Genomic DNA, 13,056 nt, shown 5'->3' on the forward strand with positions numbered 1-13,056 from the left:
TGTTTTATGTTAGCCAACTATCCCTGTGCATAAAAATTTGTCTTTTGTTTTTTAAAGTATAGATCTTCTTACCTCTAAAGCAAATTAATACCATTTTTAATGCTATTTGCCTTGTTCTCATGAATCTGTAGCATTCACCATGAACACTGGCTTCCAGTGATTATATTAAAGTTTATTATTTTGTTTTGTGGACAATAACAAAAGCACAAATTTACTTGAAGATAACATTAAACAAATCATTTGTATTTTGGTAACACAAAGTCACTTTCTGAAATTTTATAGCATAAACATTTTACACAGTAAGCTTTAGTCATGACAATGCGAACTTGCTGCACTTGCTCAGTGCATTAGTGGTTTTTCCAAAGGCAATGGGATGGATTTTAGGATGAACAGACAAAAATGAATATTAGTACCATCTTTATAAGGCTGTCTATCACTTTCTCGTCATGATTTAAAATCTTGGAATTCAGTGACCCACTGTGAATTTATAGAGAATAGTCATGAAAAGAGTGTTGGAGGAATATAATCTACAAAGACCTCTTCAGAGAAGGAGGGCAGCCTGTCAGGTGGCATGAGACACACAGTGTGAGATGCTTGTGTTCAGAGCTCATCAGTGGAGCCAAGAATTGTCAACCCCAGCCCATCACCCCAAGCTACTGAAACTCAATTTCAGTATGAGCATAACACATACAGGCAAAAACAAATGCACACCCTTATACTGTGGTTAGGATTAGTGTGTCAGAAGCAAGAATGGGCATCCTAGAATGGGGACTCATCTTGTGTCTCATATACATCAATGTTGCCCTGTACCATGATAACTGTGGGGTACATGATCAACACATGAGTGTAGAGTTCCCTAGGCCATGTCTATAGCTTAGGAATTCATCCCATGTTCTCTACTATCTTGAATAGAGAGTTGGCCCAGACATTGCTTGACATTGAGAAAAGTTCATAAAACAAAGAGATGTAATGAAGACAGCTGTATCTCATTGATTCTAAGGAAAAAGCAACATCCCATGACTGTCAAGGAGCTAAAATCATTCTTCAGATTTTACCTGTCACTCACTGGAAATCTGAGGTTTTGCCCAAAAGTAAAATATACTTCTCGAAAAAAAAAAATTAGAACGTTTGAAAATCCATCGTTGCTTAACAAGTAATGTAAGTGAAGTCAGATACGAATCAGGACCCTCAAACTTTTGTACCCATACACATTTCCTTACATAAGGTAAGATGGAAGATAGTAATATAAACATCATTTAAAACACTGTAATGTGATGTAAAATAAAATGAATTATGTATAGCTATTGTCATATCTATGTCTTCTAATGTTCTACGTTACTCAATCTATTTTCAAATATACAATATGTGCTTTTTGAAAAGATTTTAATCGTAAGAACTAAACATAGTCTTTTGTCTGATTGCTAGGTTTTGTGTGTGTGTGTGTGATGTCTCTCTGTGTGTGATATCTCTGTGTGTTCTATGTGTTGTATCTCTATGTGAGTGGTGTGTGTATGTGTGATGTTTGTGTGTGTGTGGTGCCTCTATGTGTGTGTGTGGTGCCTCTGTGTGTGTGATGTCTCTCTGTGTATGTAAGTGGTATCTGTATGTGTGTGGTGTTCCTTTGTGTGTAGTGTGGTGTCTCTTTGTGTGTGTGGTGTCTGTTTCTGTGTATGTATGTATGTATGTATGTATGTGGTGTTTCTGTGTATATGTATGGTATGTATATGTCTCTCTGTGTGTGGTGTCTGTGTGTCTGTATGTATGTGTGTATGGTGTCTCTTTGTGTGTTGTGGTGTCCCTGTGTGTGAGATGTTGTACCTGAGTGTGTATTGTATCTTTTTTTGTGTGTGTGTGTGTGTGTGTGTGGTGTCTCTGTGTATATGTGTGGTATCTATGTGCATGTGTGTGTGTGTGTGAGTGTGGTATCTCTGTGTGTGTAGTGTTTGTGTGTATGTATGGAGTTTCTGTGTGTATTTGTGTGTGTGTGGTGTCTCTATATATGTGTGGTGTCTGTGTGTGTGTATGATGTCTCTGTGTGTGTGGTGTCTCTGTGTATATGTGTAGTGTATGTGTACGTGTGGTATCTCTTTGTGTGTATGGTGTCTGTATGTGTGTGTGTGGTGTAGAAGTGGTCTCTGGGCATGTATATTCTTGTGTGTGCAGGAGCAGATATGCATGGTGAATAGAGTCTAGAAGATAATCCCCACTGTTGTTCTTCTGGAGTTACTTACCTTGTTTTTCAGACAGAGGGTCTCTTATTGGCCCAGAATGCACTAAGCAGGCTAGTTTGATTGACTAGTGATGCAATCCCAGCACCTCTTCCTGGTGCTAGGATTACAAATATATACCACATCTTACTTTTAACATAGGTTCTGCAGACCAAATTAATCTCTCATACTTTCATGGCAAATGCTTCACCGATTGAATTGTCACCCTAGCTCTTAGCTACAGTCCTTTACTTAATAATATGACATTGGTATTCAGATCTCCTGTGGTCATCCTCATATAATCATCATTCTTCTGCAAGCCAGCAGCACAAGGCAAGCAAAGGAAGGAGACAACATTCAAAGCATCATTTGTTCCCATCAGTCTTTGGGACCTTGCCAGCTGTGGGGTACTGGGCATGACAGAAACCCCAAACAAGCCTGGTCCTCATGTTAAACATTCCTACCAAAGTTTTCCCTACCTCCTCTCCTCAATTCCCTCCCCCCACCTTTATCCCCAGTCTCCACCTCAATTCACTCCTTCTCTGTTTCTGTTCAGAAAGGGACCTGCCTCTCATGAGTATCAGCAAAGCATGGCATTTCAAGTTGTGGTAAAACTAAGTGTCTTTCTTTGTATTTACTATGGACTAGGCAATCCAGTATGACGAATTAGATCTCAAGAGCCAGCCAGCCCCCAGCTAATCCCTCTCTCCTGCTACGCCATCCCAGCTTTCGGCCTTGCACCCCTCCCCTCCTCTCTCCCTTTTTCGGGGCTTAAATTCCTCCATCTCAGCCGGGGTGGAGGCGGTGAGTGCAAAGGGACAGGAGTCCCGGTGTTCTGATAGCCGGCCTGCAGCAAGCTAAGACCGCAGGCACGGAGACTTCTGGACAGCGAGGGGCTCTGATCCTGTGGAGGGGGTGAGTGTGTTGACCGCCATACTAGCCCGGTTAGGTACCCACGGTATTCCCGCCATCCTTATCTCCCCGGCTGCCCCATAGGGGCAGCTTCCCCCAGCTAATCCCTCTCTCCTGCTACGCCATCCCAGCTTTCGGCCTTGCACCCCTCCCCTCCTCTCTCCCTCTTTCGGGGCTTAAATTCCTCCATCTGAGCCGGGGTGGAGGCGGTGAGTGCAAAGGGACGGGAGTCCCGGTGTTCTGATAGCCGGCCTGCAGCAAGCTAAGACTGCAGGCAAAGTGATTCCTGGATAGCAAGGGACACTAATCCAGTAGAAGAAGACCCAGCGGAGGGAAGAGCCATCGGAGAGCATCTGAAGGAAGAGATGGGCAGGCGCCAAGGCAAGAATTCCTCCAACAACCTGAAAAACAACATGAAAACACCAGATCCCAACGATCTTACGACAGAAGGACTGGAACGCCCTATTCCGGAAGAAGTGGAAAACAGTGTCATTATGAAAGCAATAGAGTCTCTTAAACAGGGTATGAATAACTCACTTAAAGAAATAGAAGACAAATTTAACAGAAAGATGGAAGAAATGAGTAAAGATATGGAAGACAAATATAACAAAAAGGTTGAAGAAATGAGTAAATTCGTAAATGATACCCTGGGAAACCAAGAAAAAGCAATCAAACAGGTAATGGAATCAGTTCAAGAATTGAAAACTGAAATGGAGGCAGTGAGGAAAACACAAGCCGAGGGCCGACTGGATATGGAAAATGTAGGTAAACGAACGGAGACTACAGAATCAAGCTTAACCAATAGAATACAAGAGATAGAAGAACGAATCTCAGATTATGAAGACACCATAGAGAAAATAAACGCCCTGACCAAAGAAAACAGCAAATCCAACAAATTCTCATCACAAAACATTCAGGAAATATGGGACATAATAAAAAAACCAAATCTAAGAATAATAGGAGTAGAAGAAGGAGAAGAATTGCATATCAAAGGTCCAGAAGATATATTCAACAAAATTATAGAAGAAAACTTTCCCATCCTAAAGAGGGATATTCCTATGAAGGTGCAAGAAGCATACAGAACACCGAATAGGTTGGATCAGAAAAAAACAACCCCTCGCCATATAATAATCAAAACACAAAGCAGTCAGATTAAAGAAAGGATATTAAGAGCTGCAAAGGAAAAAGGTCAAGTAACCTATAAAGGTAAACCTATCAGACTTACACCAGACTTCTCTATAGAAACCATGAAAGCCAGAAGGTCCTGGATAGAGGTACTGCAGAAATTAAGGGACCATGGATGCAAGCCCAGACTATTTTACCCAGCCAAGCTTTCGTTCACTATCAACGGAGAAAACAAAATATTCCAAGATAAAAACAAATTTAAACAATACGTAACTACTAATCCAGCCTTACAGAGAATACTAGAAGGAAAATTACATCCCAAGGAATCCAACAATGCCAACACTGACTACAATAATTCAGACATCTAGCGACCCTTCACTAGCACAATTCAAAGAAGGAAAACTCATACACTCTATTACCCCTCAAAAAAAAAAAATGACTGGAGTCAACAACCAATGGTCATTAATATCTCTTAATATCAATGGACTCAATTCACCTATAAAGAGGCACAGACTTAGAGATTGGATACGAAAACAGGATCCAACAATCTGCTGTTTACAAGAAACACACCTCAACCACAAAGACAGACACCTACTCAGGGTAAAGGGTTGGGAAAAGGTTTTCCAAGCAAATGGACCTAAGAAACAAGCGGGTGTGGCCATTCTAATATCTAACAAAATCGACTTCAAACTAAAATCAATCAGAAGAGGTGGAGATGGACATTTCATACTCATAACAGGAACAACTCATCAGGAAGAAGTCTCAATCCTGAATATCTATGCCCCTAATGTAAAGGCACCCACATATGTAAAAGAAACTCTCCTAGAACTCAAGGCAGTCATCAAACCACACACGCTAATAGTAGGAGACTTCAACACTCCTCTCTCACCAATGGACAGGTCAATCAGACAGAAACCAAACAGAGAATTGAGAGATCTATTGGAGGTATTGAATCAAATGGACTTAACAGACATCTATAGAACACTCCACCCAAATAGGAAAGAATATACCTTTTTCTCTGCAGCTCATGGAACCTTCTCGAAAATTGACCACATACTCGGTAACAAAGCAAACTTCCACAGATACAAAAAAATATTAGTAACCACCTGTGTCTTGTCAGATCACCATGGACTAAAATTAGAATTCAACAACAATGCTCCCCCCAGGAAGCCAACAAACTCATGGAAACTGAACAGTCAACTACTAAATCACCCCTGGGTCAAGGAAGAAATAAAGAAAGAAATTAAACTCTTCCTTGAATTTAATGAAAACAAAGACACAACATACTCAAACCTATGGGACACTATGAAAGCAGTGCTAAGAGGAAAGTTCATAGCACTAAGTGCCCAATTAAAGAAAGCTGAGAAAGCACACATTGGAGACTTAACAGCACACTTGAAAGATCTAGAAAAAAAAGAAGCTGATTCACCCAGGAGGTCTAGAAGACTGGAAATAATCAAACTGAGGGCTGAAATCAACAAAATAGAAACACAGAAAACAATCCAAAGAATCAATGAATCAAAAAGCTGGTTCTTGGAGAAAATCAACAAGATTGACAAACCCCTAGCCAAGTTAATCAAACGGCAGAGAGAGAACATGCAAATTAATAAGATCAGAAATGAAAAGGGGGACATAACCACAGACACAGAGGAAATTCAGAGAATCATTAGATCTTACTATGAAAGTTTATATGCCACAAAGTTGGAAAATGTAAAAGAAATGGACATTTTTTTAGATAAGTACCATATACCAAAGTTTAACCAAGAACAGGTGAACAATCTAAATAGACCTGTTAGTCGCGAAGAATTAGAAGCTGTTATCAAAAATCTCCCTACCAAAAAAAGCCCAGGACCAGATGGTTTCAATGCAGAATTCTACCAGAACTTCCAGGAAGAGCTAATACCTATACTCCTTAACGTATTCCACAATATAGAAACAGAAGAGTCATTGCCTAACTCCTTTTATGAAGCTACAGTTACCCTAATACCAAAACCACACAAAGACACAACCAAGAAAGAGAATTACAGGCCAATCTCACTCATGAACATCGACGCGAAAATTCTCAATAAAATACTGGCAAACCGAATCCAAGAGCACATGAGAAAAATTATCCATTATGATCAAGTCGGCTTCATTCCAGAGATGCAGGGCTGGTTCAACATACGCAAATCTATCAATGTAATCCATCATATAAATAAACTGAAAGAAAAAAACCATATGATCATCTCACTAGATGCTGAAAAAGCATTTGACAAAATTCAACACCCATTTATGATAAAGGTGTTGGAGAGACTCGGGATACAAGGATCATACCTAAATATAATAAAAGCAATATACAGCAAGCCGACAGCTAACATCAAACTGAATGGAGAGAAACTCAAAGCCTTTCCACTAAAATCAGGAACGCGACAAGGCTGTCCACTCTCTCCATACCTCTTCAATATAGTGCTTGAAGTTCTAGCAATAGCAATAAGACAACATAAGGAGATCAAGGGGATTCGAATTGGAAAGGATGAAGTTAAACTTTCGTTATTTGCTGACGATATGATAGTTTACATAAGTGACCCCAAAAACTCTACCAAAGAACTCCTACAGCTGATAAACACCTTTAGTAACGTGGCAGGATACAAGATCAACTCCAAAAAATCAGTGGCCCTCCTATACACAAAGGATAAAGAAGCAGAGAGGGAAATCAGAGAAACATCACCTTTCATGATAGCCACAAATAGCATAAAATATCTTGGGGTTACTCTAACCAAGGAAGTGAAAGACCTATTTGACAAAAACTTTAAGTCTTTGAAGAAAGAAATTGAGGAGGATACCAGAAAATGGAAAGACCTCCCCTGCTCTTGGATTGGGAGAATCAACATAGTAAAAATGGCAATTCTACCAAAAGCAATCTATAGATTCAATGCAATCCCCATCAAAATCCCATCAAACTTCTTCACAGACCTTGAGAGAACAATAATCAAGTTTATATGGCAAAACAAAAAACCCAGGATAGCCAAAACAATCTTATACAATAAAAGAACTTCTGGAGGCATTACCATCCCTGACTTCAAACTCTATTATAGAGCTACAGTATTGAAAACAGCTTGGTATTGGCATAAGAACAGAGAAGTCGACCTATGGAATCGAATAGAAGACCCAGATATTAACCCACAAACTTATGAACACCTAATTTTCGACAAGGGAGCTAAAGGTATACAATGGAAGAAGGAAAGCATCTTTAACAAATGGTGCTGGCATAACTGGATGTCAACCTGTAAAAAAATGAAAGTAGATCCATATCTATCACCATGCACAAAAATCAAGTCCAAATGGATTAAAGACATCAACATTAATCCGTCCACTTTGAACCTGATAGAAGAGAAAGTGGGAAGTAGTCTACAAGATTTAGGCACAGGAGGCCTCTTCCTAAGTAGGACCCCAGCAGCACAGACAATAAGAGAAACAATGAATAAATGGGATCTACTGAAACTGGGAAGCTTCTGTAAAGCAAAGGACACTGTCAGTAGGACAAAAAGGCTGCCTTCTGACTGGGAGAAGATCTTCACCAACCCCTCATCAGACAAAGGTCTGATCTCCAAAATATACAAAGAACTCAAGAAACTAGGCACTAAAACTCTAATTAACCCAATTAAAAAATGGGGTACTGAACTTAACAGAGAATTCACAACAGATGAACTTCGAATGGCCAGAAGACACTTAAGGTCATGCTCAACCTCCTTAGCGATCAGGGAAATGCAAATCAAAACCACTTTGAGATACCATCTCACACCTGTCAGAATAGCTAAAGTCAAAAACACCAATGATAGCCTATGCTGGAGAGGTTGTGGGGTGAGGGGAACACTCATCCATTGTTGGTGGGAATGCAAACTCGTGCAGCCACTGTGGAAATCAGTGTGGCGGTTTCTCAGGAAACTGGGAGTCAACCTCCCTCAGGACCCAGCAATTCCACTCTTGGGAATATACCCTAAAGATTCCCGAACATACTACAAAAGCATTTGTTCTACTATGTTCATAGCAGCACTATTTGTAATAGCCAGAACCTGGAAACAGCCTAGGTGCCCCTCAATAGAAGAATGGTTAAAAAAGGTGTGGAACATATACACATTAGAGTTTTACTCAGCGGTAAAAAACAATGACATCTTGAATTTTGCATGCAAATGGATGGAAATAGAAAACGCTTTACTGAGTGAGGTAAGCCAGAACCAAAAAGAGGAACACGGTATGTATTCACTCATAAGTGGATTCTAACCATAATTAAAGGTCTTTGAGCCTATTATTCGTGATCCTAGAGAAGCTAATTAAGAAGATGAACCTGATGAAGATTATTTAGCTATCCACCAGGAGGTAGGAAATAGACAAGAGTCCCAGGTAACCTCGGGTGCATGGGGGGGAGGGAGGGTCGATGGAAGGGGAGAAGGTTAGAGAGAAGGGAGTAGGGGAAGAACGGGGAAAGCTTGGTGGCCTGGGATGGGGGGGGGGGAGGGAGGAAGGATGAATATGGGATCAGGGAAGATTATATTTTAACTAAGGGAGCCATCTTAGGGTTTACAGGAGACTTGATTATATATGGGATCCCAGGTCCAAGGAGAGATCCCCCAGATTGCTCTCTGGACAGAGGAGAGGGTGCCTGAATCGGCCGTGGCCCATGACCATACTGATGTATATTTTGCTTATCACCATAGATCCTTCATCTGACGAAGGACGGCGATACAGTCGGAGATCCACATTGCAACACCGGACTGAGCCCCCCGAGGTCCAAATGAGGAGCAGATGGAGGAAGAACATGAAAAACGAAATCAGTACTGCGAGGGATGCTATCACCCACTGATACAAGGGAACGGATCTGATGAGAGTTTACCAAGGCCAGTTGGACCGGGACTGAACGAGGACGTGATCTAACCAGACTCTCCGAATTTGGCCGGATTCTCTGACTGTGGCTGACCCGAAGTCTTTTTGAAAAGCCATTGACTATGACATTGGGACCTGTTTCCTCTACATATAATGGATTTTGGGGATCCAGTTTGTTTGGACACTCACCTTCCTGGACCTGGAGGGAGGGGGAAGGAACTGGAACTTCCCACAGGGCAGGAAACCCTGACTGCCCTGGGGGACGAAGAGGGAGGAGGAGGGGGAGTAGGGGGAGTGGGAGGGTGTTGGGAGGGGGGGCGGAAATGGAAACTTTTATAATTTAATAAAATGTACAAAAAAAAAAATAATAATAATAAAAAAAATCAATCATTCTTTCGAAAAAAAAAAAAAAAAAAAAAAAAAAAAAGAGCCAGCCAAAGTGTTAGGGACTTGTTCGGGAGAATTGTCTGTGTTCTGTCAATCATGTTTTAAATAAACGCTGATTGGTCAGGCAGAAGGCATAGGTGGGAAACAGACAGGAAGTGGAAATGATGCAAGGAGAGCAGGAGAATGCTGGGAAGGAGGAAGTTGATTCCTCCCACTCCTGCACAGATCGCCGAAGCAGCAGGATGTGAGCTGCCGCACTGAAAAAGGTACTGAGCCACATGGCTAACATAGATCAGAAAAATGGGTTAATCAAGATGTGAGAGTTAGCCAGTAAGAAGCCTAACCTAGTGGGCCAATCAGCATTATAACTTATAGAGTCCTCTGTGTGGGTGATTTTCTCTGGGACTAAACAATTTTGGGGACCTGATGGGAGGACAGAAAGACCCCCAACAAACAGGCCCCCTCATGTTACAGGGACAGTCCCTGTTCCCATTGGTAGATGTCCCACAAGTAGATTGGATCAGAAAAGAAAATTTCCACACCACATAATAATCAAAACAATAAACATACAGAACAAACAGAGAATGTTAATGGTAAAAAGGGAGAAAGGCCAAGTAACATATAAAGGCAGACCTATTAGAATCACACCTGAATTCTCAACAGAGACGCTAAAATCCAGAAGGACCTGGATCAATGTCCTACATACTCTAAGAGATCACAGATGCTAGCACAGACTATTATACCCATCAAAACTGTCAATCACTGTAGCTGGAGAAAACAAGACATTTCACAACAAAGTCAAATTTAAACAATAGCTATCCACAAATCCAGCCCTACAAAAGTGCTAAAAAGAAAATTCAGGGAGTTAACTACACCCACAAAAATACAAGCAATAGATAATTTCACACCAGCAAAACTCAAAGAAAGGAAACATACACACTACCAACAACAAAAACAAATAAATAGCAGGAATTAACATTCATTGATCATTAGTACTACTCATTATCAATGGACTCAATTTGCCAATAAAAAAGAATAAGTTAACAGAATGGTTCCAAAAATAGGATCCATTATTCTGTATACAAGAAACACATTTCAACATCAAGGATAGTAATTACATCAGAGTAAAAGTTGGGGAAAAGTTTTTTCCAATCAAATAAACCTAAGAAGATATATTTCCAAGATATATCCTAATATCTAACAAAATAGACCTCAAAACAAAAAAATAATCAAAAGAGATGGATAAGTATTTCATACTCATCAACAAAATCTTCATCAAGATGATATCTCAATTCTAAATTTCTACGCCCCAAATGTAAGAGCACCCACATTTGTAAAAGAAACATTATTTAAATCACACATTGAACTCCACATAAAAAGAGTGGAAGACTTCCAACACCCCACTCTCACCAATCGACAGGTCATCCAGGTAGAAACTATACAGAAAAATAACAGAACTAACAGATGTTATAAAATAGACATAACAGATATCTACGGAACATTTCACTCAAATGAAAAAAGTATATACCTTCTTCTCAGCATCTTATGGATCCTTTTCTAAAACTGACCATATGCTCAGTAACAAAGCAAGTCTCGACTGATACAAAAAATATTGAAATAATCCCTTGTGTCTTATCAATATACCATGGATTAAAACTGTATATTTCAACAACAAAAGTAACATAAAGCCTGCAAACTCCTGAAAGCTGAACAACTCTCTTCTGAGTTACCACTGAGTCAAGGAAAAAAAGAAAGTAAACACTTCCTAGAATTCAATGAAAACGAATGTACACATACCCAGACTTGGGAAACACAATGAAAGCAGTGCTAAGAAGAAAAGTTTAGAGCACTAAGTGCCTATATAGAGAATTTGGAGAGATCTCATACTAGCCACTTAACAACACATCTGAAATCTCTAGAACAACAACAAAAAGAAGAAACAAACATGCTCAAGAGGAGTAGATATCAATCAATAATCAAACCAAGGGCTGAGATCAACAAAATAGAAACAAAGATAACAATACAAACAATTGGTTCTTTGAGAAAATCAACAAGACAGACAAACCCTTATCAAAACTAGCTAAAAGGCAGAGAAAGAATATCCAAATTAACAAAGTAAAAAAAGGGGGGATATAACAACACTGAAGAAATCTAGAGAATCATTAGATCATATTACAAAAATCATTAAATTTGTACTCCACATAATTGGAAAATCTAAAAGTAATGGACAAATATCTTTGTAGATACCACGAACCAAAATTAAATAAAGATCAGATAAATTATTTAAATATTTAAATTATTTATTTAAAAATAACCCCTAAGTTATTTTTAAAAACTTAATTTAAAAAAACCCCTAAGGAAAAAGAAGCAGCTATTAAAAATCTCCCAATCAAAGAAAACCCAGTGCCAAATAGTTTTAACACAGAATTCTACAAGACTTTCAAAGAAGAGCTAATACAAGTACTCCTCAAATTATTTCACAAAATAGAAACAGAAAGAACATTGCCCAATTCTTTTTATGAGGTCTCAGTTACCCTGATACCCAAACAACACATTTTTTTTTATTTTCCTAAAGTTGTAGTAGGGGTTATGCATTCTTGCTAATATTCTTAGAAAGGGAAGCTACTACCACAGTTCCTACCCTTTAATTCTGTCATCACAAAGTGAAGGAACTCTGGTTTCAACTCTCAGGAATGCGTTCTTCATTGTCTCTAGCATGGACCCTGAAAATAAAATACATACATGCTTACAAGAAGTGATTATAAGCCATGTAAAGTGGTGTACACCTTCAATTTCTGCAGCAGAGAGAGCTAAGGCATAAATCACACAATCCTGGAAGTTAGACATCAGTCTTGGCAATGTAGAGAGAAACCCTTCTCAAAAATGAAGCCAAAAGTAGTGATTGTATGGAGTTTATTAAATGTTCATGAACATGAAAGCAAAGATAAAAATTAACTAAGCAGCAAAATCGCTGGCATTAGTAGCTTGGTGAAGCAAGTACCACTGCTAAATATAAAAGGATGAAGGAAATGAGCTCTTTCAGAACACTGGAGACACCACTACCTATAGATGAATGCTCTCCCTTCAGTAGAACATCCTTCAGTAGAACAGTTACCCAAACTGACCATAAAGATGAATGTCTCCACCTCTGCCTGCCCCCACAATCATGTCTAATAAGCCTGACGTTTCTTCAATTACAGTAATTGAGGAGTAGCTCAACATCTACTTTAAGTTTCAGGGACAGAGCAGATTATTCTAGTTTTTCTCTAGATATGTAAACACAATGGACATGAAGCAACAGCATGATTTACAATTATTATGAAGGAGACACGCGATTTCAGAGAAGGATACATAGCTGTCTGGTATATTCTTGTTACCCTAGAGCCATTTCTTCTCTGTTCTCCAATATTGCTTCTGGATTTGCAATGTTTAAGAAACGTCAGGCTTATTAGCCATGATTGTGGGGGCAGGCAGAGTTGGAGACATTCATCATTATCAGAAGCCATGTGTGGTTCTGCAAGTTGATGGGCAGTTGTAAGAGCCATTCATCAGTAACTTTTTTTTC

Source organism: Myodes glareolus, chromosome 24 (genome assembly GCF_982192425.1).
Source record: "Myodes glareolus chromosome 24, mMyoGla1.1, whole genome shotgun sequence".
Taxonomy (NCBI): domain Eukaryota; kingdom Metazoa; phylum Chordata; class Mammalia; order Rodentia; family Cricetidae; genus Myodes; species Myodes glareolus.